This window comes from Paroedura picta, chromosome 8 (genome assembly GCF_049243985.1).
Source record: "Paroedura picta isolate Pp20150507F chromosome 8, Ppicta_v3.0, whole genome shotgun sequence".
Lineage (NCBI taxonomy): Eukaryota > Metazoa > Chordata > Lepidosauria > Squamata > Gekkonidae > Paroedura > Paroedura picta.
Genome location: NC_135376.1, coordinates 72,769,775 through 72,794,332, shown reverse-complemented (window position 1 = coordinate 72,794,332; position 24,558 = coordinate 72,769,775). Strand labels below are relative to the sequence as shown.

The 24,558-nt window shown below is 40.7% G+C and overlaps 1 protein-coding gene across 6 annotated transcripts in view; it reads right to left on the bottom strand.

The window, feature by feature from the left end:
• SGMS1 (sphingomyelin synthase 1) overlaps positions 1-24,558 on the bottom strand; it is a 93,239-nt gene that overhangs the window by 34,373 nt on the left and 34,308 nt on the right. Inside the window, exons 1-3 of one of the 6 annotated variants that reach the window (XM_077350383.1) lie at positions 18,941-19,019; positions 18,439-18,510; positions 11,299-11,373 (exon numbers count right to left, since the gene is read on the bottom strand). The exons of 1 other annotated variant lie outside the window; for it this stretch is intronic. The gene's annotated coding sequence lies outside the window, so the exon portion shown is untranslated. Of the gene's footprint in view, positions 1-2,367; positions 2,523-11,298; positions 11,374-18,438; positions 18,511-18,940; positions 19,037-24,558 lie in introns of those variants that run through there. 4 more of the 6 variants (XM_077350385.1, XM_077350384.1, XM_077350382.1 and 1 more) reach the window with 4 other exon arrangements.

Sequence of the window (24,558 nt, the reverse complement as noted above, 5' to 3'; positions counted from 1 at the left end):
GAACAGCTGCTGCATGGGAAGGGGGCATGAATATGGCGGTGGAACTGGATGTCAGCAAACCTCAATAGAAGATCATTTGCACCCCTCCATGTGCAAATGTGGTCACCTTGAACAGCATCCCTGGAGATGCAGGCTGAGCAGAGAAGCAAGAATGCAGCTGCAGTGGTTCCCAGCTTACCAGTGAATCTGCCCTTGAAGTGAAGGGGCTCCTGCTTGTCTGCTGCAGATAAGATTATTCTGCCATGCTGAAGTTGCAGTTGGAATGGATTCACCCATGCAGCCTCCTGTTCCCTCCCTTGCACCAGTTGCTCAGGGGCCACATAAGAGCTCTGGACAGGCCAATTTCAGCCCCTGGGCTTTATGTTTGACAGCTTTCTCTAGGGTTTTCAGGACAAGAAACATTCAAAGGTGGTTCACCATTGCCTGCTTCTGTGTCACAACCCTGGTATTCTTTGGACATCTTGAACATTAATGTATTGAATGCGCAGCACATCCTTTTGACATCTAATCTTTTCCTGACTTCTATGTTTTTCTTTCACACCTTTGAATCTGCTTTGCCTTTTCCACATCAGCATGCACTCAACATGAACCTACAAAGATGGCCTTTGTACATTTCTTTCAATGTGTTTTGCCCCACAATGCTCCACTTGCAACACTCTGAACTCATCACTGTGGATGGTATATGCTTCCATGATCACGTGTTCTTCTTTAAAATTCATCGTAGTTATGTTAAATTATAAAGCTTACCTCATGTTAAAATCTCTCCTTATGCTACAAAGCAACACAACCTGAAACTGCATGTAAGATTTTGCTTTTTTTTTGGAAGCCAATGGAAATGCTATATTTTTTTATAAAACAAAAACTGGATAAAAGTTCCAATTCTCAACCCACAGTAAAGCTTCTTGTGATTTAGGAATTTTGAAATTGTAAAAAAGGTAAATTTTCTGCAATTTTATCAGAGCTTTAATTTGAATTTTAAAGGTAATTTTGATTTAACTTTAATTTGAATGTTAAAGGTAATAAAGGTTATATGTTTTTAGATATAGCTTTTCCCTACAGTGAATTAAACTCCATTTTTTACATTGTAATGTTATTTTATGCAGACAGGATATAAAATATGTTCAGCTTCCACAAGAATCTATAAAGAATTCTGAAGATCCCCTCAGGCACAGAAAAAGCAAAAAAACTGTATTTGCCAAATGGGATAAAAATGCCACGCCAATAAGAGTATGATAAAGAATTTAAGGTTACATGTTCTGCTTCAAAATAGTTCATTTATTTATCCACAGGTGAGAAATGCTCCCAAGAATTGCAAATACTGCCTTCTTACAATATACACCTTTCTAAGCCCCCTGATTTCAACAGACTTAGAAGGGCATAGACTACATTAGACTGCACTGTTAGTGAAACTAATATAATGTAAACCACATTGTAGACCACACATTAGTTTATGGTCCACAGAGAGAATTAATACACTCCGAGTTGCTGGCACAACCTGTTTCAAACACCTACACGGCATTTAAAGATTCTAAAAATATAGTATTCCTATTTCACTTCTACATAAATAATTATGACAGTTGTCATAACCCTATTATACAGTGAGTCACCAAGTGACTATCGCAAAGGCATCACCACCCAGGGCAAGTTAAGTTAAGAGAACCCAGGACTGGGATGCTTTAGACAGAGATTACTGCTGACAAAAATGAAGATAGCTTCAAAAAAGAAACTTGTGCAAACCTTTCCCACCCCACACAGAAACAATTGCTGTAGGTCCATGAAATGACTCACACATTCAACCCTGCAGCTCACATTTATCCTGAAATAACACTTTTATTCCAGGGATATATACATTAAAAAAACCAAATAAACATCAAGGCTATGTAAAGAGCTACAATGGGTGTAACTGCTATTATAAAAGTCATTTGCTTAGAACTATATTAACCTACAAATGTTAATCAAACATGCTCTAAACCAGCTTTTCATTTTAATGCCTCAAACTTTCTGCTGTATGTTTTATCACTCTTTAGAATTCCAGGTCCACTACATACTGAAATACATGTAACTTTTCCAATGTTAACTGAGGAAATGTTGCTCTTCTCCTCCTCTTCTGGTTACTGCCCTTTCAGTATGCATGCAAAGGGCATTCCCATATACTAACTTTGAGATGACTTCCCATGTGCCTTTCAGAGCTTTAAGCAAAAGATTCCCTACTGTGTTCACAGAGAGTCTTCAAATCTCTTTCCTTTTGATTTCGTCAGAAACAGGGAGCTGCATCAAAAGCCAACACAGAAAGCAGCAAACCAACAACACAAGCTGTAAATTATATATGCCTAGACCAGATAAAGCTCTTAAATAAATCATTCTTACCAAAGCCACCACTTAACTCTCCAGCTGCATTTCTCGGTGTACAAAGCAATGTCACTAGCTTTTAAGCAAAGAGGAGTTACACCATGCTGGGAAATACAGTTCATTTGCAGGAAGCCTCTGACTTATGTAGGAGGAACTATTTCCCGTTAACTTTAAGCCTATCACAGTTCACCACAGCTTGATCTATTTCATTGAAGTCTGCAGAAACTCAAGAATGGGGACGGGAGTGCCGGCAGAATGTAAATTTTACGGTATGCTGGGTGTGGCAATCAACTAGCTCAGTTTTCCGGAGCTTAAAACAAAAGAGGCCATTATAGGATGAAAAAGAATTTATTCTTATTGTTTCCAGAAAGTGTAGTTCCCCAAGCATTTGCAGAGCAACTTATAATATTATGCGCTTTATAAGTTAGATTTCTTGACCGTAAATAAAATGAGGTGAACATCTAAAAATTCATTCCAATTCCTGACCGCAAAAATGTTGGCACATGCTCAAGTTATAAACTGTCATCTCATAATATAATATTCGATGCCTGCAAAACAGAATAGTATTTTATTTTTAAAACAAAACCAGTGTATACAAAAGTAATACCATATGATTGAATCACAGAGAAAGAATGCATTGAGTCTGTGGAAAGAGAATCCTCTTTTTGAACTGCTCTGACAACACCATCTTACACCATAAAAGATCAAAACATTAACCATAACAAAGGAGGCGGGCTTTAAAGATGGGCTATATGGCAACAGTGATCTTAGAAATGCTCTTTGGTGCACTGTTGCATGTACAACAATGACAACTACAATGGTGCTGGTCAGGTAACTACTCCCATCTGGAGCCACTATCTCTGGTAGTATTCCAAGAGCATAGTTGCTACTGTCAAAATATTGATTCTTATGAGAGTTAACAGACTAATTAAGGAAGTGTAAAAGGATAAAAACAGGCAGAGCATGGAAGCACACATGAATACAAATATTACAGGCATTCTGGAATAAGGGCCAAAATCAGCAAGAACACACACAGAGATGATGAAGTCATATCATATACGGTAGCAATCCCCAACCTGTAGGCCGCGGACCACATGTGGTCCTTCGACTAATTGGAGGTGTGGAGGTAGGCCCCGAAGGACGCCTTCTCCCCCCCCCCGGCCCTTTACTTCATCCCCCCCAGCCCTTTACAACACAATTCATTGTTGTGGCGTGTCTGTATCTTATTTTGAAGGGATGTTTAAACATTACCATAGTGATCAGAGAGCGCTAGGGCAGTGGTTGAGAGTAGAGGAGTAAACTAACTCCCCCCCCCCCACTGGGCCTCAGTTAAAGGCACTGAGTGGTCCCTAGCGATAAAAAGGTTGGGGACAACTGATATACGGTATAAATGAGCATGGGAGACTCATTATAATGCCAACCAGAAAGGGAAAATTAGTAGGTGAAAGCTCTATATAGCACTAGAAAGTAACAAGCTGCAAGAATTACAGTACAATACCTTGGTTTATTATTGCACTGTTAAATGCTAAAATGTAGACGTTTTCTGGAAGGCACACTTCTACTGAAAGCATCTGTGTATTTTTGTAAGACACAAGATTAAGTAAAAGAATTCAGCACAAAGCAACTGTGCAAAATAAATTCTGTTCATATATTCAGAGTATATACCATCTCTCCATTATGAAAAGTGCAAGGTGATGGATGATAATATGCAAATCATAAGGGAGGATTCACAAGGTCTCACAGGGAATCTCATTCCCCCCTTTATCTCTTCCTACACTAATTCCTCTTTCCCTCCTCCTGGCAGCCCCCATATCTTCTCACCTTTCTCTGCTTCCTTTCCACCCACCAGCCAACCTTTAATCTGCCCCATCATCTGTTATATTTAACATTCATTACTTTATTTATACCCATCCTTCTCCCCACTACAGACTCAAAGCCATTTAAACTTTTCTGATCTCCACTTTATTCTCACAACAGCCCTGTAAGGTAGGCTAGGCTAGGAGCATGCAATTGGTGTAAACTCTCCCAATGATTCATCCATGGCAAAGTGGAGATTTGCACTTGGGTCTTCCAGATCCCAATCTAGAACTCTAACCACTAATTTACCCAGGCTTTCGTCAGGTGACTGCAAATTACTTGGCGAGAACTTGCTCAGTGGTTTCTGCTAGATGTAGCCCTGGGAAGTACTCCCCTGAAAGACCAAACCAACAAGTAATCCATCTGTTGTGCTTTGGAAGCTTCCAAACAGTATTCAAGAAAAGCTCCATGTAATAACACAGGGCTTTTAGAATCATAGAATCATAGAGTAGGAAGGGGCCATACAGGCCATCTAGTCCAACCCCCTGCTCAACGCAGGATCAGCCCAAAGCATCCTAAAGCATCCAAGAAAAGTGTGTATCCAACCTTTGCTTGAAGACTGCCAGTGAGGGGGGAGCTCACCACCTCCTTAGACAGCCTATTTTATGCTTGCCAGGTTTAATATCCTCCCATATGCAGTTATGGCGGAGAAATTTCATAAGATTCCTTACATACAGAGACACTGCCCATGTAAACAAGGTTCTATAGAAACCATACAGCACGTTTTTTTTTACTGCCCCATATATGATGCCATTTGGACTAAAGCTCTAGACTCACTCTTAGTTAAATGTATTGGCTACCCTGATAAACGCAAGGTACAGTTCCTTCTCTCCAATCAGGATCCAGATACAATTGATTAAGTGGCTGAATTCCTACAAATGGCAATTAAGCTGCGTGAACTTAAGAACTAATTGACTGTATTCTGATTTGTCTTATTTTTATGCCAATAAAGGTTGTTGTTGTTGTTCTTGTTGAAAAGCTCCATGTAAAGACTATTATCAAAACTTTAATTAAGGCATGAAGAAGGAAGCTGCCAGGGTGGACTCTGTGCTGCTAATTTTTTATAAGGGTTACGTTACTGCATGACTATTGGGGCCGATGCAAATGTACTGTGGACAGGACAAAGGTTAAAAGATTAGTCAGGCTAAGAAGGTATGTTCTCTCCAAGGATTACATCCCAAGAAGGCTGAAGGATTAGCCAACGTCTCAAAGGTAGCATAAACTCCTATGTGCTCTCTGAACCTTAAACCTCAGACTGCATCTCATATCAGATACAGATCTCAGCCCTAGTCACTTACTGATCACAGGCAAGCCAAATTCACTGAGCCTTTCATCACCTTTATTAACTCTAACAGTAAGGCATTCTCATTCATAATTTAATAATTATGTAGGTTTAACTAACCTCAGAAAACAGGAAAATTCAGACGCTAAAAAGAATTGCACATCTATAAAAGTTAAGCGGCAATTTTGTGAAACTGATCAAAGGATTTATGTACCTAATTATCTCAAAACGTTCAGATAATAAAGCTTTTACAAAGAGAAAAAAATATTAATGTTATTATTTTATATATTAAATATATTAAAATATATTTATATCACATCTTTCCACAATGCACAAAGTGACCTACAAAAATATAAACACCTACAGTTAAAAATTGAAATACATAAGACAACATACTTCAGGTTAATGGGAACTCCTGCAACATATATCACCATGAGCTGCCAAACACACTCCTTAGGTACTTATGTCAAAGGTGTATTAAAATTATTCTGCTTTGCAACTTTTACAGAAAACTAAGCAGGAACTTTCTATACCATATTTGTCAGGCTGTTACGAAGTGCGGCCACAGCTACTGAAAAGAAGAGCTGGAGATGAGCAGCCCTTCTGCAGACTGCTGGAAGTGAGGCACAGTCACCTTAGTTGGGTCACAGGACCATCTGGGGAAAGGCTGCTCACTAGATATGAGTCCCGCCCTGTGATGGGCTTTAAAGGCAACAACCAGCTCTCTAAATTGTGCCCAGGAGCAAATATGCAACCAGTGAAGCTGCCAATGCACAGGGGGTTCCTGAAGCAACTGACTTTTTGTAGGAAAAGTTCCTTCTTCAGAGACCATTCTCCCTCCTGTAAGGTCTGTCTGCTTAGCCAGTCTGCCTGGCTGTTGGCAGAGCCCTTGATCTGTAATTAATAATAGTAATTAATAATAATTAATTAATAATCCATATGAAATGTTCCGGTGGAAGGCTGGAAAATTATATTGCATGGTCCTTGCTTTGATGTTCTAGGAATCCACTTTGGACTGGATCTAATGTTCCTTGAAATGGTCGTCTTCTCACCAGAATGTTGGTGGCATACCCTGTGTTGTTTAAATGTCCTGTTCAACCTTTCTGTCCAAAAACCCGACTGTCTAAAGAATCTGGATTGCTGTTCGCCTCTGCTAAAGAAGGCTATTAGCTGGCTCCAGTTGAGTTTTTTTTTGGTTCTGTTTACACCTTGGTGGGAATGAAAAGAAGCACCACTGAACTGTCATATGTCAGCACACCTCAAGGCAGGGCCTTTCGTTTGTCTCTTGTTTCTACCAAGATCTTATTTATTTATTTATATTTATTTAATTCGATTTCATTCCTGCTGCTCTCAGCAAGCCAGCTCACGGCAGGTCATACAATAAAACCCCACATAAAACAAAGTATAATATCCCCATTAACAATATACCCCAGCAGCAAAACTATCCCACCTCCACAACTCTTACAGGCTGCTTCTCGGTGTGCCATGGAGGACTATGCGTGCCAGCAGTCCACCAGTGGCGATGGTCTGGCCAGGTGGCAATCTCTTCTAGGGGGCCCATCCGATCTTCCATGCCCTGGTCTCAACCAAAGACCTAACAGAAGAGCTCCATCTTGCAAGCCCTGCAGAATGCTGCACAGGGCCCTCAACTCTTCAAGATGATCTCTTATCCAGATGATCCCCAAAGAGTCTGTCTCTTTTAAGTCCACTGGCTTGGCCTTGGGGCGCCTGTTTGGCTTTTACAAGCTTTTTCTTCTTTGCAGAGGGACTACTGGAGCAGACAGCATCAGGGCCATGAAGTCCTTGGCAGTCTAGCTCATGCCTTCAGTTAAGAAAGCTGCTAAAAAATAATCCATCTCCATTTTTGGAGTTGATTTAAAGCACAGCAGTGAGAGCTCACTGCTATCTGCCCTTACTTGCCCTTGGCAGTCTAATAATTAGAGTTTCCTCTTTTTGGCACTGGGGGGAATGTTGAAATAAGGGCAAGAGGAGCAAGGACAAAATGTTGAATGGTAAGAAACTAAGTTTTAAAAAGAGGAGGCTGTCTCTGAAGCTTGTCTCCCTTCTGAGGCAGGAAACAAACCAGAGGGGGTGACTTCCACAAGTCAGGAAGCTGAAAAATAGTTCTTGACTCCCTTAATGCACAGTGGGGGTCACCCAATCAAGATGTCCTCCACCTCAGAGGGAGTAAATCTCTACCAAAGGACATACATAGATAATTAGAGTGCAATGGTGAAAGAATCAGTCTTGCAGAGACATCACAGATCATGTTTCACTGATATGATCGCCCTTTATCCTTAGTCCTTCCAGACACTATTAAGATATGTTAAGATACTGGCCAACAAACAATATCAAAAGCTGACAACATGTCAAAAAAAATCAACAAGACCCATGATTAACCAGTATAGTATATCCTTGAGTAACACAATCTAAATATGAAACACAAAACTCAAATCCAATTTGCAAGAAGTACCCTTGTTCTACATGCTTCATTTCAATCAGATTTATGGTGCCATTTGGTGCAGCCGAAGTATCACTAGGAGCCAGTGTGCTGTAGTGGTTAAGAGCAGCGGCTTCTAATCTAGAGAGCTGGTTTGATTCCCTATTCCTCCATATGCAGCCAGGTGGGTGAACTTGAGCTAGTCACAGTCCTGTTAGGGCTGTTTACACAGAGAAGTCCTGTCAGAGCTCTCTCAGCCCCACCTATCTCACAGGGCAATTGTAAGCTGCTTTAAGACTCCTTTGGGTAGTGAAAAGCGGGGTATAAAAACCAACTCTTCTACTACTACTGCAAGGAAAGGTGTTGCTGTCAGACATAGAAGCCTCCTATAAAAATACATATTTACAAGAGAGGAAACCAAAGTAAGATGGTATATGCAGAGAGTAACTGATACTCTACAGTGATGCTGCAACTCAGTTTTTGAGGGGTTCAGGAATGCAAACATTCTGGTTCTGGCCAATTTCATAATCTCTTCCCTCTGATCTTCCCAACAATATGCCTTTCAGATGTGTGTGTTGTTGTTTTTTTTACTGAAAACAACTTTTCTTCAAACAGTTCCAGAGACTGCAAATGAAAATGTTCATGTTTGAAGCAAACCATGCTGCTATCTAATTTCCACAGTATAAAGGAAAATCTAATTGGAAAGTACTGATTTTTAAAGTAGCATTCTAAAAGTCTGTTACAGGATTGCTTGTATCACATTTGGATAAGTGAAAAAATATTGGTTTTGAGTCATGAGGTTAATACTGGGTGCATTTTAATCAATCAATAAACCTTTAATGGTATAATATGAAAAAACAGTGTAACAATAAAACAGAATAAAATAGTGCATGTCTAAAGGGGGCTCATTTTGTACTAACAATTTAAAATACTTTAGTATGTGTATATGACCCAGCTACTGCACAATGATATTACATTTACAGCACATTTTTCCCAAAGTTGTGACACAAAACATGCTTCATTAAGGTAACCCTAACCCCCAAAAAATCAGGGACGAGATTAATGTTTAAAAGTATCTAAAGACTCTTGATTCCATAAGGGGTGGCTTTCAAAAAGCACTATGCATCTATGCATAGGCGTTTAAATGGATAAGTATTAATTTTAAAAAATTAGCACGCATCGCAGGACCTTTAAAACATGGGGAAAGGGGATTGGCTTCCTGACGATTGACAGGAAGAAGAGATTCAAGTGGGTAGCCATGTTGGTCTGTTTGAAGCAGCACAACAAAATCAGAGTCCAATGGCACCTTTAAGACCAACAAAGATTTATGCCAGACGTGAGCTTTTGAGTGCAAGCACTCTTCCTCATGTATAAAGCGTATTGCTCTCTTCCGCCATTTCCAGCAGCAGTTGTGGAGCGTGAGAAGCGCAAAAAGGCAGAAGACTACAGCGAGACAGCAAAAAAGTGAGGAGTGGCCGGGAGATGTGATAATATTTAATGCTACACCATTCAGCTGGCAAAACGCTATTTTTACCGATGTGTGGAAATGCCCCAGGAAGAGCCTTTTTTGTGCGGAGAAGAACTATATTATCTGATTAACACTGTAGTAAAGACAAAAGTGAGGGAACTGCTTGTTTTCTCTGTGGAAGAATGCTGAGACCCAGCCCTTCATGAAATTCGTATCACAAATGTTGATGGCAAAGAGCAAGTACGAGCCTCAGTTGTTGAGGAGTAAGTACAATTTGTCATATGTTCAGAGGTGTTCTACCATCACATATTCCAAAACTCATCTGTAGTCCTGAAAAAAGATTCTAAGGTTTATTCCTAGTGAACTCTAGCACAATTGGCTGCCCTGAGACCCTTTCAGGGAGAGGGAGTGGGAGTGGGATATAAATATGATAAATAATATTAATTAATCTCTGTGCAGATAATAATTTTCTTTGTCCTTTGGACCTTTCTTTTCTTGCACATAGTGAATCTGTATATGTAGTTTAAGCCCTCCTGAAAAGTAGATGTCAATAGGAAACTTGAAGGAAAAAGGGACATACCACATTAAGTTTATAGCCAATCAGGCAATGGGACTGAATGATTAATATCCCATACAGCCTTGCAACAGGTGTAGTTCTGTAGTCCTCACACTGATGGGAAGAGATAAGACATGCAAGGGAATTTTGGAAGCTGCAGAGTAAGAGATGCAAAGGGCTAAGTATGAACATGAATTGTACATATTACTTGGAATTAATCCACCAAAAAGTGTGGATGAAGGCTACTGGTTCACCTTCAGTATCCTAACCTTTTCTGTGATAAAATTAAGGCTGAGAAAGAAGCTGGTTTCTTCTTTGGGTATTATTGCTTCTGGGGTTCCAGAATGAGAGGCACTGAAATTCATTTGGATAAAATCCAGAGTGTTTATAAACTACTTCATATTATATTAAAGTTTATATAAGACTTCATATTAAAGTGACAGTCAAGGAAAGTTGATAAGCATGTATGTTTCAAAGTCCACAGACTATCACAAGGAAGAGCTACAGGGGCTAGGTGATTATCACAAGCAACTATGAAAAGATATATACATGAAATAAGGTTATCTGCAATAGTCAAGCAAGGGTAATTTTCCTACATTACAACACCACAAGACCAGCAGTTCTGAACTTGTAGACCACAATGTCACCCAAAACAGAACAGCTACAAACCAAGGAAAGCAATAAAACTACTATCACTGCGTTATTAACATTTAATTTTTAAAGCGTTCCAGAGGAAACTGTCATGAAAGTTAAATAATGTACAGCAGTGGTCCCCAACCTGCGGGCTGCGGCCCGGCGCCGGGCCGCGGCTCCCTCTCCCCGCCTGCCCCCCCCGCAGTAAAAAATTTCCCAGGCCGTAAGCTTGCGGCCTGGGAAGCTTCTTACTGCGGCAGGGCAGGGAGAGGGAATCAGGGCCGGGCTGCGCCCGTGTGGGTGTGGCCCGCGCGCGCGGGTGCGGCCGATGCGTGGGCGCGGCCCGTGGGTGCGACCAATGCGTGGGCGTGGCCCGCACGGGCGCGGGCCGCGGGCCGCAGCCCGATGCCCTGCCGGTCCCCAACCTCAGAAAGGTTGGGGACCACTGATGTACAGTATGATGATCATGACCTACTGATCTTGTGCATTCAAATTTAGCTTATAAAAAAAGGCTTATAAATTCTAGAAAGGGAGGGATAAAATGACCAGTTAAAGCAGAGTACCAACAAAAGAAGAGAATGTAGTTGAGTAAAGATAAGCCTATAGAAGTGAAAGAACTCCATTCTATATTTCTAATGAGGCATTCTGACTTCTTGCTTATTTCAGAACTTTAAAAATAAATATATTAAAGGAGTAAGGCAACCCATGCTTACCAGTGTTGTTTCTTGGAGTCACAGCACCGTCATCCATCCTTTCAATCCGCTGAAGACATGCCTCTGAGTTGCTTCCTACCAAAGCAAAGGATTCCATTTCATGAATTTATTATCCACTGATATATTACCACACAAGTATATTCTCCTCACTGCCTTACATACCTTAAGACAGTATTCATGTCAATGGTTTCTACTGAGAAAATCCCCTCCCCCTTTTGCGAGGATTGAAGAAGGCAATTGTGACTGGTCTTAATTTATTCCTGGTCACTACAATGGAGACTTTGGTACTGAATAAGCATGGGTACAGATTTCAGCTACTTATTGGGGAAAAAACATTCACCTATAAGTGAATGAGTCTAAAAATTTCTCTCTCTAGAATGGGGAAAAGACACACTTTAAATGTGCCATTTAAGAATAACGATTGTTCCTGCTCAAAGTAACTGTACTACTGTAAACTAAGTAATTAAGAAAAATTCACTTCATCCAGAGTATGAAAATGCCTTTATTGGTGCATGTTGCCTGTAACAAAACATCTTATGGCTCAGTCCCAAATAAAAGACAAAATCTGTTGTTTATACTGAAATGCCTTGCTTGATTGTACTGTGCTTGCCCGGAAACTAAACAAGAACATTCTTTGATCTACCGAGACACAGAGCTCCACAATGTAACAAGACCAACCCTATAAATTGTGAGAAGAATGTACTTATGCTGGAAGAATCTGACCAGCTTCCAAGGCTAGAAACAGATGCGAATTCAAACTAACAGCAGCAGTTCGTGACACTAGGGTTGCTGACCTCCAGGTGATGACTAAAGATATTCCCGAAATTATATCTCATCTCCAGATGATAATTAGGTATGCCAGCCTCCAGGAGGGACCTTGGGATCTCCCAAAATTATAGCTCATTTCCAGACTACGGTGATTGCTTCCGCTTGAGAAAATGGCTGCTTTTGATGGTGAGCTCTATGACATTGAACCCTACTGAGTTCCCTGTCCTCGCCGGGCTCCATCCCCAAATCTCTAGGAGTTCCTCAAACTGGACCTGGCAACCCCTTTCTGTTCACCTGCATACACTGGGTGCTGTTGAGGGTGGACTCTGTGACATTATTCCCTGCTGAAGTCCTCCCCCTCCCCTAAATCCTGCCTCACAGCTCCACCTCCAGATCTCTAAAAATTCCCAAAGCTGGCAATCCCAACGAGCACATGGATGCTGCACAAGTAGAGCATGACCTCTTAAGTGCTGGATTGAGATGTCGAAAATCCATAGTGGAATCCTAAAGAGCTGCACACTTCTAAACTCACTGAGATTTTTAAAAAAATTGGAAGGGAATAACTCTACTTAGGATTCCACTATCAGATTCACACCCCTGCATGGTTTTGAAGTAGGAGAAGTCATTTCTCTCACTGCAATCCTATGCAGAGTGATTAGAGCCTGAATCCAATGAAATTGCATAGGATTGCACAGTAAATCAGCCGCCAGGGTTTTATGGGTATAACACACTATCTGAGCTCTCAGAAACAGTGTGATACAGGTCTGCTAGGTAACAATTACATGTTTGTTAGATCGGCTTTCACATGCTAACTAGCATGCTAGAAACAGTGCTCTGATAATCGTGCTACTTTGCTTTTGTATGTATTTCAACAGATAAAGAGTTAGGATTAAACCCTACAGCAGGGGTAGTCAATCTGTGGTCCTCCAGATGTTCATGGACTACAATTCCAGCAAACGCTGGCAGAGGCTCATGGGAATTGTGGTCCATGAACATCTGGAGGACCACAGGTTGACCACCCCTGCCCTACAGGACGCCCTGTTGTGCCACAACAAGCCTTAAAAATTCAGTTGCCTTCACTGTTTTTCTCACACAAGCAGCTACTGATAATTGTCTGAGGTGCAGCCTCAGGGTGCAACATACAGCATGGCCTCGCCTTTCTATTTCACAATCACCTGCACAGTCCTCTACAAAAGAGCTTCCTCTAGATACATGGACTTATGCCATTCTCCTTCCACACCATTAAACACTTTATATTTGCTCCACACTCATATTCACCCAATTTATGTTACTAATCTTTTTTTAATAGGTTAAGAGTTTTGGACTAGGCTCTGAAGACCCAAGTTCAAACTCTGATTCCACCATGAAACCTTGCTCAGTGGTCACTGGCCCAAGACCACCCAATGAGGTTCACGTTAACTTGGGCTACTCTTAGACTGACTTACATATTTTTGAGAATAAAATGGTGGATGGGAACTATGTAAACTACTCTAAGTCAAGTGACCATTGGGGAGAAAGTCAGGGCATAAATGAAGTAAATAAATAAATAACATATTACTTCCAGTCTCAGGTTTTCAGTTGCCCTGGGTTCTAATGTACCTGATTCAGCATGAAGAGCATACAAGTAAGCGAAAAAACTCCATCTGGGTTGTCTGAAAATCACCCCAATGTACTACTGAAGTTATATGCAAGTGTACATTGTCATTAATATCATACTATGATTTTAAAGGGTAATTAAATGGCTACTGCAGTTCTTGAAATAGTAGATGCATGCGCCATGTTCCTCACATTGTTATCCTATCCTCTCTCCAGTGAGCTCAGGAAGGTGCACATGGACATTTCCCCCTCCCCCCTTTTAGTCTCATGTGAGACAGGGTAAACTGAAACAAAACCAATGGTCCCAGATCTACCAGTAATCTTCATGAGCAAAACTTGAACCTCCCTGCTTTGAGATGAATAATAACACAGTGATAACCAAACAAAACTACTTGCCCTCCAAACCAGAACTGAAAGTCATGAACATACATGATCACTCATGTAACAGCAAGCCATATTTGTTATTACGTCTGAGACATTTCTTAATAACCTGAAATAATGACATTTACATAACATGGTAGAAATACTTTCAACAAAGTCACACCAACCAATCATCATATACTGCAGAACTTCAGCTAACTGGCATTATTACTTGTTCTACAACTTGTTTTAATGAACTGCTCCTGTATGCCAACTGCGGTTTTTAGAGCCAGTGTGGTGTGATGCTTAAGAACAGCAGACTCTCATCTGGAGAAACGGGTTTGATTCCCTGCTCCTCCACATGCAGCCAGCTGAATGGACTTGGGCTAGTCACAGTTTTCTCGGGGCTGTTCTGACCGAGCAATAACGTTAGAGATCTCTCAGCCCCACCTACGTCACAGGATGTCTGTTGTGGGGAGAGGAAAGATATTTGGAGGCCATTTTGAGACTCCTTTGAGTGTTGAAAAGTGGGGTATTAAAAAACAGCGCTTTTAAAACTTGGCGCTTTCTAGCTGTTCCCCGAAGTAAGATGGCTCCTCCTGGCATCTGCTGCAGCCTCTTCCCTCTTCAGTGACCTCCATCTTGTGGAAAGGGCTCACTCAAGGCAGTGCGGAGAGTACTACCTTTAAATGTTTTTAGGAGACACTGGGAGGCCATAAAAGCAATGGCTTTTAATGAGGTTGAAGTTTGGCATTTTCTTGGGAAAGGAGGTGCTTGGGGTTTATTTATTTATTGTTAAATTTCTGTTGTACTTTTTATGTTTCTAATCTTAGAACTGTAAATTGCTTTGAGTCACAAAGGAAATGAGGGGTATAAATCTTTTAACAAATAAACTTGGCAGATCCTAAATCCTATTGGGTGTGCAGGTGCTATTTACACTCATCTCATGGGGGAAAGTCTTTATATATGGCTGCATTTTTTGCCCCTGAGGACAACGAGAGAGAGAATCGCTAGCTCTTGTCTTTCTGAATTGCCCTTTTAAATCTAATATTGGTCTTAAATTTCTCAGTTTATTGTTCAGTGATAAGAAATGTCAATCTGATGATTTTAAGGTTGTTTTCCTCATGTCTAATCAAAATCCAGAAGTAATTGAGCAAAGTTTTTGCTATTGGCAATGAGGCATCATGAACAGAATGTATTATATTTTAATACCTGATTAAATTTATGTTGTACCTGTAAACGATTCCCTTAAGTATATTATTCTTATAAGCCAATAAAGGCTATGCTATGCTATGTGGCCACATAAATAGTAGGATTTCCTTTTATTAATTTACTGATTTGATTAGTTAGCACTTTCTGCCATCTGTAACAGCATGGGCAAGAGCTAGTTTACTGATACAGTCAATGACCAGTAAACAGTAAACAACTGAATAAGGGCTAGAAACACGCAACAACAAGGTATGCTAGAAGTCAAACACAACCACAGAAGCAATTGTGTTTGACTTCTAGCGTATCTTGTTATTGTGTGTTCCTCGCCCTTGTTCAGTGCCAGCTTCCTTCCTGGGGGAAGCCCTGGCCTAGCTTACTTAAGCCAAGCAGGCGGACATTTCCAGAGTGTTCTTGCTCTGCTGTGGCAACGGTTCCAAACAGAAGTGACACATCATGCAGCCCGGGTGAGTCATTTGTAATATGCAACAGATGGTTTCAGTTCTCCTTAAAATATAAACAGCTCTGTAACTGTGGAGGCAAATTTTTATAAAGCTATTTCAAGCACGTGGATTTCCATGTCAGCATCTGTAGTAGCAGACAAACGGTGCCTTTATATTCTTGCACAAAACTTCACCCTGAATCAGCATATTCTTTAAAATTGACTTTCTGGAGAAATATCAAGGAACACAGGGCAACTTTCCTTACTGAAAGTTACAAAATATGGGAGTTTCATTTATTATAGCTGGCTGTCAGGCATACTTTGAGCCTGTGAGCCTAAACAGCCACCAAATCTCATCCTTTGCCACAAACACAACCCTCTCTTTAGTCTTCTAGCCTCCTGCAGATTAGCCTTTGGAGTCAAAACTGACATCTGCCTTCCTGTTAGCATGCTTGTGACAGCTAGTTAGACCAACAACAGCTACTGAAAATCATCACAAAATGAGAACGAAATCTCTGCTGCTTGCAACTACAGGCACGGAAGGGCTGTGAAGGGTATGATGAACTATTTTTTGGTCCCTTTCCTCTGCTACAGGCCAGGGAAGACCCTGAAACAGCAGCAGCAATGGAAAATAAAGAGCTTTATAGTATGCATCACAACCCGACAACAGAGAAAGGTTACTGGAAAACAGATCGATGCTAGTAATGCAAGCTAATTAGCTGTATCACATGCCCACAGAAGGGCGATTTCATTGTTTTAAGCATTCTTCTATTTCTTTTCAGTAATCCCTTTCCCTGATCCACTTATAACAAAAAGGCTAAAAATTACAGAAATCAAATGTAAAACAATTGGTAAATAAACTTAAGAACAGATCAAAGAGAATGGACAACCAAAGCCCAACATGAACACACTAAAATAAAGCATTGACTGAAGAGCTTTACCACCATTATTACCACCTCAAAAGAATAGTCATAATCTGTTCCTCAGTCTTAGTAGGGATGAGTCCAAACATTTGTCAAAAGATAGCCCCATGTAATGTACATTACAACAGATCAGTCTGGAAACAGACCATAACTGCAACAAGAAGAGTTTCCACGAAAAAATTCCTGGTCACAGAGGCTACACAGAAATCCAGGAGTGGTGCTAGATCCAAAAAACAAAGCAAAAGTGTGAACATGGGCTCTCAGGAGTACTACCACATCCATCCCGGGATGAACCCCAATGTCCAGATGAAATGAATCTCCAATTGTGGATTCCAATTCTGGTAGTGCTTAAGCTGAAATCCATATACTGAAGACACTCAGTCCTCTGGGATAAAAGATGGAGCCTCTACAGCCCCAGAATTCAATTCCTTGAAAAGCAACAAGAGGTGAAAAGCAATTACTGGTTTTAATATTATAACAAAATTTAGAATCATAGAATCATAGAGTTGGAAGGGGCCATACAGGCCATCTAGTCCAACCCCCTGCTCAACGCAGGATTAGCCCTAAGCATCCTAAAGCATCCAAGAAAAGTGTATATCCAACCTTTGCTTGAAGACTGCCAGTGAGGGGGAGCTCACCACCTCCTTAGGCAGCCTATTCCACTGCTGAACTACTCTGACTGTGAAAATTTTTTTCTGATATCTAGCCTATATCATTGTACTTGAAGTTTAAACCCATTACTGCGTGTCCTCTCCTCTGCAGCCAACAGAAACAGCATCCTGCCCTCCTCCAAGTGACAACCTTTCAAATACTTAAAGAGGGCTATCATGTCCCCTCTCAACCTCCTTTTCTCCAGGCTGAACATTCCCAAGTCCCTCAACCTATCTTCATAGGGCTTTGTCCCTTGGCCCCAGATCATCTTCGTCGCTCTCCTCTGTACCCTTTCAATTTTATCTACGTCCTTCTTGAAGTGAGGCCTCCAGAACTGCACACAGTACTCCAGGTGTGGTCTGACCAGTGCCGTATACAATGGGACTATGGCATCTTGTGATTTTGATGTGATGCCTCTGTTGATACAGCCCAAAATGGCATTTGCCTTTTTTACCGCTGCATCACACTGCCTGTTTATGCAGTTTGAGTCCAATAGCAACTTTAAGCCCAACAAAGATTTATTCAGGAGTACATGCACTCTTCCTCAGACAATGGAACAAGGAGAAGAGTATAGATAGGATGAATAATTAGTAGCAAATTAGTAAGGTGTCATAACATCCAAATTATGCAATATGATAACTCTTTGCTAAAAAAGCTAATCAGTCTTTCGGGTTCAATTGTAGTTGACATAAACACTGGAAAATAAAAATGCCAAGATTAATAATTAATGGCAGACACTTTCTCAGTTGTGAAAAGAAATAATTAAAAGAGACTAGTTGCTTGCCCCATCCATCTCCACCCAAGATTTAATATTATGGTCCAGTTTGATGGCTGGAAGTCTACAAAAGTCAGAAGGTGTTGCTAGTTAGTGCTGCTAGTTAGCATGGCTAGCACAAAACTGGCTAACAAATTTGATAAATAATCATTCTAAAACTTAACATGGAAAGCATGGAACATTCAATTCATATAACAAATGCAAAAAGCCTAACAAATGAGCAAACAACCTCCCCCCCCCAAACTCAAATGAGCAAATACGGTCATAAGCTCAACAGGCATATCACATATACTCAAGCCTCAAAAGCACTCCAAAAACACTTATCTCACAGTTAAAGCAGCACTATTAGTTCCTCATGGGAGGAAAATAGTAGAGAAGAAAGAGTGAAAGGGAGATAAGGAATGGTAGAAGTAACAAACCCTTTGAACAGTTTTTACACCCACTCCTACCACGCCCATCGCCCACAGGGAAAGGAGGCTTCAACACTGAACCTACAAAAGAGATAAAAGGAAAACACAAACCAGAGTAAAAGTTAAGGAAAATGGAGCAGACATAAAATGACAGAGCTAAGATAAAAAGAATAAAAAGAAATATATTTAAAAAATTAGAATAAACAGATAAACACTAGAATAGCGTTGTAAGATAAAAAAATAAAATCCCTAGAGATATAGCAGTGCAACAATGCTCCAGGATTGGCACTTCTTGCCTGCTAAAACCCTTGATTCTCCCCTGCCTCATAAAACAGAAAATAAATATAAGAATATAAAAGTATTGAAGCTAAAACAAACATAAAACAAAACATAGCTACTCCCTCTCAAGCAGTGCACAGCCCTGGAGTGCCTAATCCCTCTTGCAGGGAACCTGGAGGATTTTTTAAAATCAACAAACATAATTTTGAAGTTCCACACTACCGGAGATTACCTGTGGTGCAAAGAAAACAGAATAAAGTTGGTAACCAGTTTTCCACCTAGAGTGTAATTGACCAACTATATCTTGAGTGGAAATATTCTGTCCGCACGGAGTATAATGGAATATTCCAATATACAACATTCTAGAATGTGTTTGGAGTCATAATATGGTCAATTATGTCCCAACAGTTATGTGACTTTTTCTTTAAAGGGGGAAGGATCAAAGCCGTATTATTTCTTCAGAGATGCATAAAATAGAAAATGCTATGGGGCTGCTTAAAAATGTTCTGTGTTTTTTAAAAAACATGTTTTCTGAGGCAACTGCATGAATGGCAGTGTTGGCCATTACAGACTTCTTTGCTGGATCCTGGTCAGTTTGCTACCATAATTCTACTGGCATTGCTAGCTCCAAATCATTCAAAGCAAGATTACTTGGGCTCAGGATATATTTGGGAGGGTACATCATACAGCTACTCTACTGAAGCAAAGTCAATCAGAGTCTGGCCCATAGTGGAGACCTCTTTGGCGTCTTATATAAGCCTTCTTCATTTGTATGATAGAAAAAGACATTCCCTGACATCTCAGGAAAGTTATCTTGGCTAATAGAATGCAGATCAAGATTTTAATCAAAGCACTTTAGTCACAATCAAGTTCTCTCTACTGGCAGTGTTTTAGAGCAAATTAATTTTGTATACTAACAGCTACCAGCCAATAGCTGTCACTGGTAAGCCATATTAACTATTCCGGAGCACCACCACTGGAAATAAGGTGGCTATTCAACTGGATTTCCGTATTGATAAGCCAGTGATATGTCTGCACACACCCTTGGTTCCTAGGAACTACATACATTCTCATTATTTGTTAAGAATGGCTTGCTAGACCCAAACTGCTCAATAATCCAGTGACTCCATCATGCCTACCAGAATGGAAGCTGAAATACATTCATTTGCATTTTGTGGTTTCACTGGGGAATTAATTTTCAATGTCATCAGAAACTAGGTTGTATTACTGTTAAAACAATTTTTAAAAATCCAGTGATGAAACTGGCCTGTTGTAACACTGTACCTTATTCAATGAGTTATTCTGTTCCTCTCTTATTCAATGAAATAAGTTCCTCGCTGTTCCAAGATTTCACAAGATAAATACAATCTAGATCTTGAATCATATTTTATTAAGCTGGTTCAGCCATTATCAAGGTTCTTAATATTATGCAATGAGATCTTTTATTTGCATTTTAATTCCTGGACCTATGCAGCACACTGCTCTCGTGTTTACAAGGTTCGTTTTGCAATTAGGAGAGTGCCTTGTTTTTAAACAGATTAGAACTGTATTGGTCAGGGTTCCAACAGGAGCATTTATGCTGGAAAGAAAAGGGGGAAAGCTTACTCTATGGCAGGGGTAGTCAAACTGCGGCCCTCCAGATGTCCATGGACTACAATTCCCATGAGCCCCTGCCAGCATTCGCAACAGTGAATGGCAACAGCGTAAAAAAATTACACATAACTAGAGCACTATGCTTATTGTAATGGAATCTGCAGTGCTACCATTTTAACCAGCAATAATATTGTGACTACTAACAATTGTGATACTGGTTACTGTAGGGCCGTTTATATCCTACAATGGGTACAAATTCTATAAAAATGAAAAGAGCTGAGAGTGGTAAATTTATTTGTTTGTTACATTTCTATACCGCCCTCTCTTGAGGCTCAGGGCAGTTTACAATAAAAACTTATAGCTCACATTTCACTGTGATGCTGGTAGAGTACAGAGAACATAGTTTTGGACTCATAACACTTGAATGCCATTTGAACACGACAGTATAGGGAATATATTAACAGTTTTTGGCTTCTAACATTTTAAACACAATATCATTTTGAACAATCATAAACTGTGTAACTCAACTGTTATCCACTCAACCGTGAGTGCGGCTTTGTTTAAAGAATGTTTGGGTCCAGGGCCATCTTAATTTGTTCTCTTTGGGGCACTACTGGTCGTTGGAAGGGGCTACTGTGATGGTGTTGCTCGGTTGGCCTCAACCAAAGGCTTGGTGGAAGAGCACCATTTAGCAGACCCTGTTGGAACTGTTTCAATTCTAGTAGGGTCCTGATTTCTTCTGGGAGCTCATTTCACCAAGTGGGGGCCAGGTCAGATAAAGTCCAAATGGGCTTCCTTGGGGCCAGAGATCACCAGCTTGCTAGAATTTGTGGAGCATAGTGATCTCCAGGGGGGTGTACGCAGAGAGGCAGTCCTTCAAGTATGACGGGCCAAGCCCGCATGCAGCCTTGAAGGTGATTACCAAGGCCTTAAGCCTGATCCAGAATTCAACTTTTAGTCAGTGCTGCTGTTGGAGCATGAGCCAGATGCAGGTCCTCTGGGGTGTTCCTCTGAGGACACTGGCTACTGCATTCTGTACCAGCTGGAGTTTCTAGAGCAGGGATAAGGGTAGGCCTGTGTAGATTGAGTTGCAGAAATCTGGAGTTGATGGTCTAGAAGTGTTCTGGGGGTCAGGTAAGGTGATAGCAGCTAAGCTTGATGCAGGTGGACGAATGCCAGCCATGCTACTCTTGTAATTTGTTCCTCAATGGAGAGGGAGGTATAGAAGATCACTCCTAGGTTTCTGGCTTAGTGTGCTATTAATAGTTGCACCCTATCCAGGTTGGGCAGTCTCGCTTCCTCGCCTGGACCCTTCCTACCAAACCATAGGACCTCCATATTTGAAACACTGAGTTTTAGACAGCTCTGCTTGAGCCAACCCATCACTGCTTCCAGGCATCCAGCTAATGAGTCTGGGAGTGAATCAGGGCAACCAACCATCAGGAGGAGGAGCTGGGTGTCATCAGCATACTGATGACATCCCAGTCCAAACCTCCGTACCACCTGAGCAAGAGGGCAATTGAAGATATTGAATAAAATTCAGGAGAGAACCCAAATCACACCAAATTCCAAACTGCAAACTGGGGGAAATGTACTGCATACAGCGTATACTGTAGAGAAGGGAACTGGGGTTGTGCATTTGGGTATTCCCAAACAAACAAAAAAACAATACTATAAAAATTGTGTGGTGCTCTAAGCTTCAGTGAAGGCACACACTTTAAGACAAGTTTCCTTTAAGGTTGTTTTTACCTTTTCAATTTTTGGGAGGAAGCTCCTGCATTTCTATAAAGAAAGTCAGGCTTGTCCCAATAGAATCTAGTCAGAAATTTAATATAAACTTGTAAAAAGGTTTGCTATTTCATCTCAAGGATAGTTTATTAAACCACAGTCAAATTTCAGTACAGGAAATCACTAGTTCCCAAAAACAATTTTTTAAAAAACAAACAAACACACACACACAAAAACCCAAACAAAAAATGAAGCAAGGGTCGGTTCGGCTCTTTTGAAAGAAAAAAATCTAGTATGGGGGTATAAGGGTTCGTAGAAAAGTGCCAAACCTTGTTCACACCACAATCACCAGGGCTGTGTTGTCCTCATTGTACAGGGCTGCCAGGGACCATGTGGTCCTGTGTTTGTGGTACAAATATGCACTTGACGTACAACATATGGACCTTACCTCAGGCACACAATACATATCTGATGCACTCTGGTGCCAGGCCAGCAACATTATGGGGGGGGGGGTGGTACGAGAGGCAGGATGTGGGTTGCGGGGTCAGCCCCAGGTTCCATCTGGAGGCTGGCATCCCTATCCAAGAATTGCTACAAGGTCACTTATTCCTATTCTTAAAAAGAACAGGAGTTCTCCATTGATGCTACTGCCAATATTTTATCGCCGTAATTAAAAGAACTCTCCCTAGTTGACTGCACAAGGAGCCTCTTTGGTAATACTAGAATGCTTTATCCTTACTATCTCTGTTGTGCACATGAAGACATATTATCCCTTTTTTCCTACAGAAGGTAAACCAGGACAAACTAATCTAAATTATGTCAGTGGAAAACTCTGAAACACATCTCTAATACGCGATTGTTCTAATTCTCCTGAGCTTCCTACTAATCAAGTATTTATCATCATGTTCTTTCTGGTGAAGATTCAATAAGAGAGGAACATGTTTTGGATGGCACTCTGAAATAAGATTGAGATTAAGTACCTGGGGGGGGGTGTCTGTGGCAGTTCTCTGCAACAGCAAGCTTGGGTCTGTAGAAACAAAGGTTACTGGAGAGTTGGGAATGGCTTGTTTCAGCTCCAACTGAATACTTCTTATTATATGAACATTTCAAATCTTGTCTTTAAGTATTATGAAATTAGGGGGCGGGGGGCGGAAGAAAAGATAACCCATGAAAGCCATATGCCACGGAAGCTTGCTGGGTGACCTTGGGCCAGCCACACACTCTCAGCTTAACCTACCTCACAGAGATGTTGAGAGGGCAAAATGGAGGAGAGGAGAACAATGTCAGACCCTTTGGGTCCCCACTGGGGAGAACAGTAGGGTACAATGGGGTTAAATAAATAAAATTATGGGACAAACACAAACCAACTGTTGTACAAATCATTAATTTAAAAAATGTAATAAGAAAAATCACTGTTCAAGAATGGGACTGGGGACACACAAAGTTCTGCTACCAGCATGCGGTTAGAACATGCAGTTTTTCATTCTTTCCGGGGCTGACCTGCCATCCTTTCTCAGTGAGCCTTAGTCAACTTTTAAGTTAGTCTGTTAACAGCCACTTGGCTGGTTGCATATGGCAAGTTAAGAATAGGCAGAGACACTTTACAAAACATAGTGCTTACAACAGGGGCTTGCCAGGCTATGTTCTTATTTATTTTTAGATGTCTATTGAAGAATCTCTTGTTTTGCTAGGCCCTCATGGTAGCATAATGAACAAAGTGAATCTTTTCACAATAAACAGTACTGTAATACCGTTTATTTAAAGGCGCTTCTTTGCCTCCATTTTGAGAAGGTTACAAATTTCAGACTCTTAACTTTTAACTCTATGCCCCATAATATGGTTTGCTCTTTCTCCTGTCCTTGATTTTCTGTGCTAGAACATCCAGCTTTATGAAGAATTCTGGGAACTGCTTTGTGCCACTGCTTTGGGCCAATCTGGTTAGTCCTAATGAAAAGATATTACATTGCTGCTTGGTTTTTTACAAATGAGTCAACACTGCCATCTTTGTCCATTTGCCAAAAGTAATTTAAACCACTCATTACAATCCCATATATTCTTTTTTTTTTAGAGAGATAGAATACTAACACAACGTCCACAGATAGAATACTAACACAACGTGGTCACGGGGTAATTTCCTCGAATTATGCATTGCTCCCCATGTCTAAAAACCTTGTTCCAAATAACAGCTTAAAGGAAGTCATCTTCTCTTTTCTAATTCAGCAGAAAAATGAAGTCGTAAAGATGCATTGACTATTACAATACACTTTCTTTCCTGCAACATGTAAGTGAAAAAAAATCAAACTTTAGCTCTCTTTCAACTAATTCAGCTAACTGCAATGTTTTTCTTTCAAAGTATATACTTTTACCATGTTTCCAAACAACAATTAACACACGACACGGGGCACAAAGGAAAGAAGACTATTACTCACTGTATTTACTTCCCCTCCCCCACCCCTGCTATTTAGCAAATTTCCCAATCTGTGCAGTTGTGGCTAAAGCAAAACTCATGATGCATTCCAAAAGTGATAG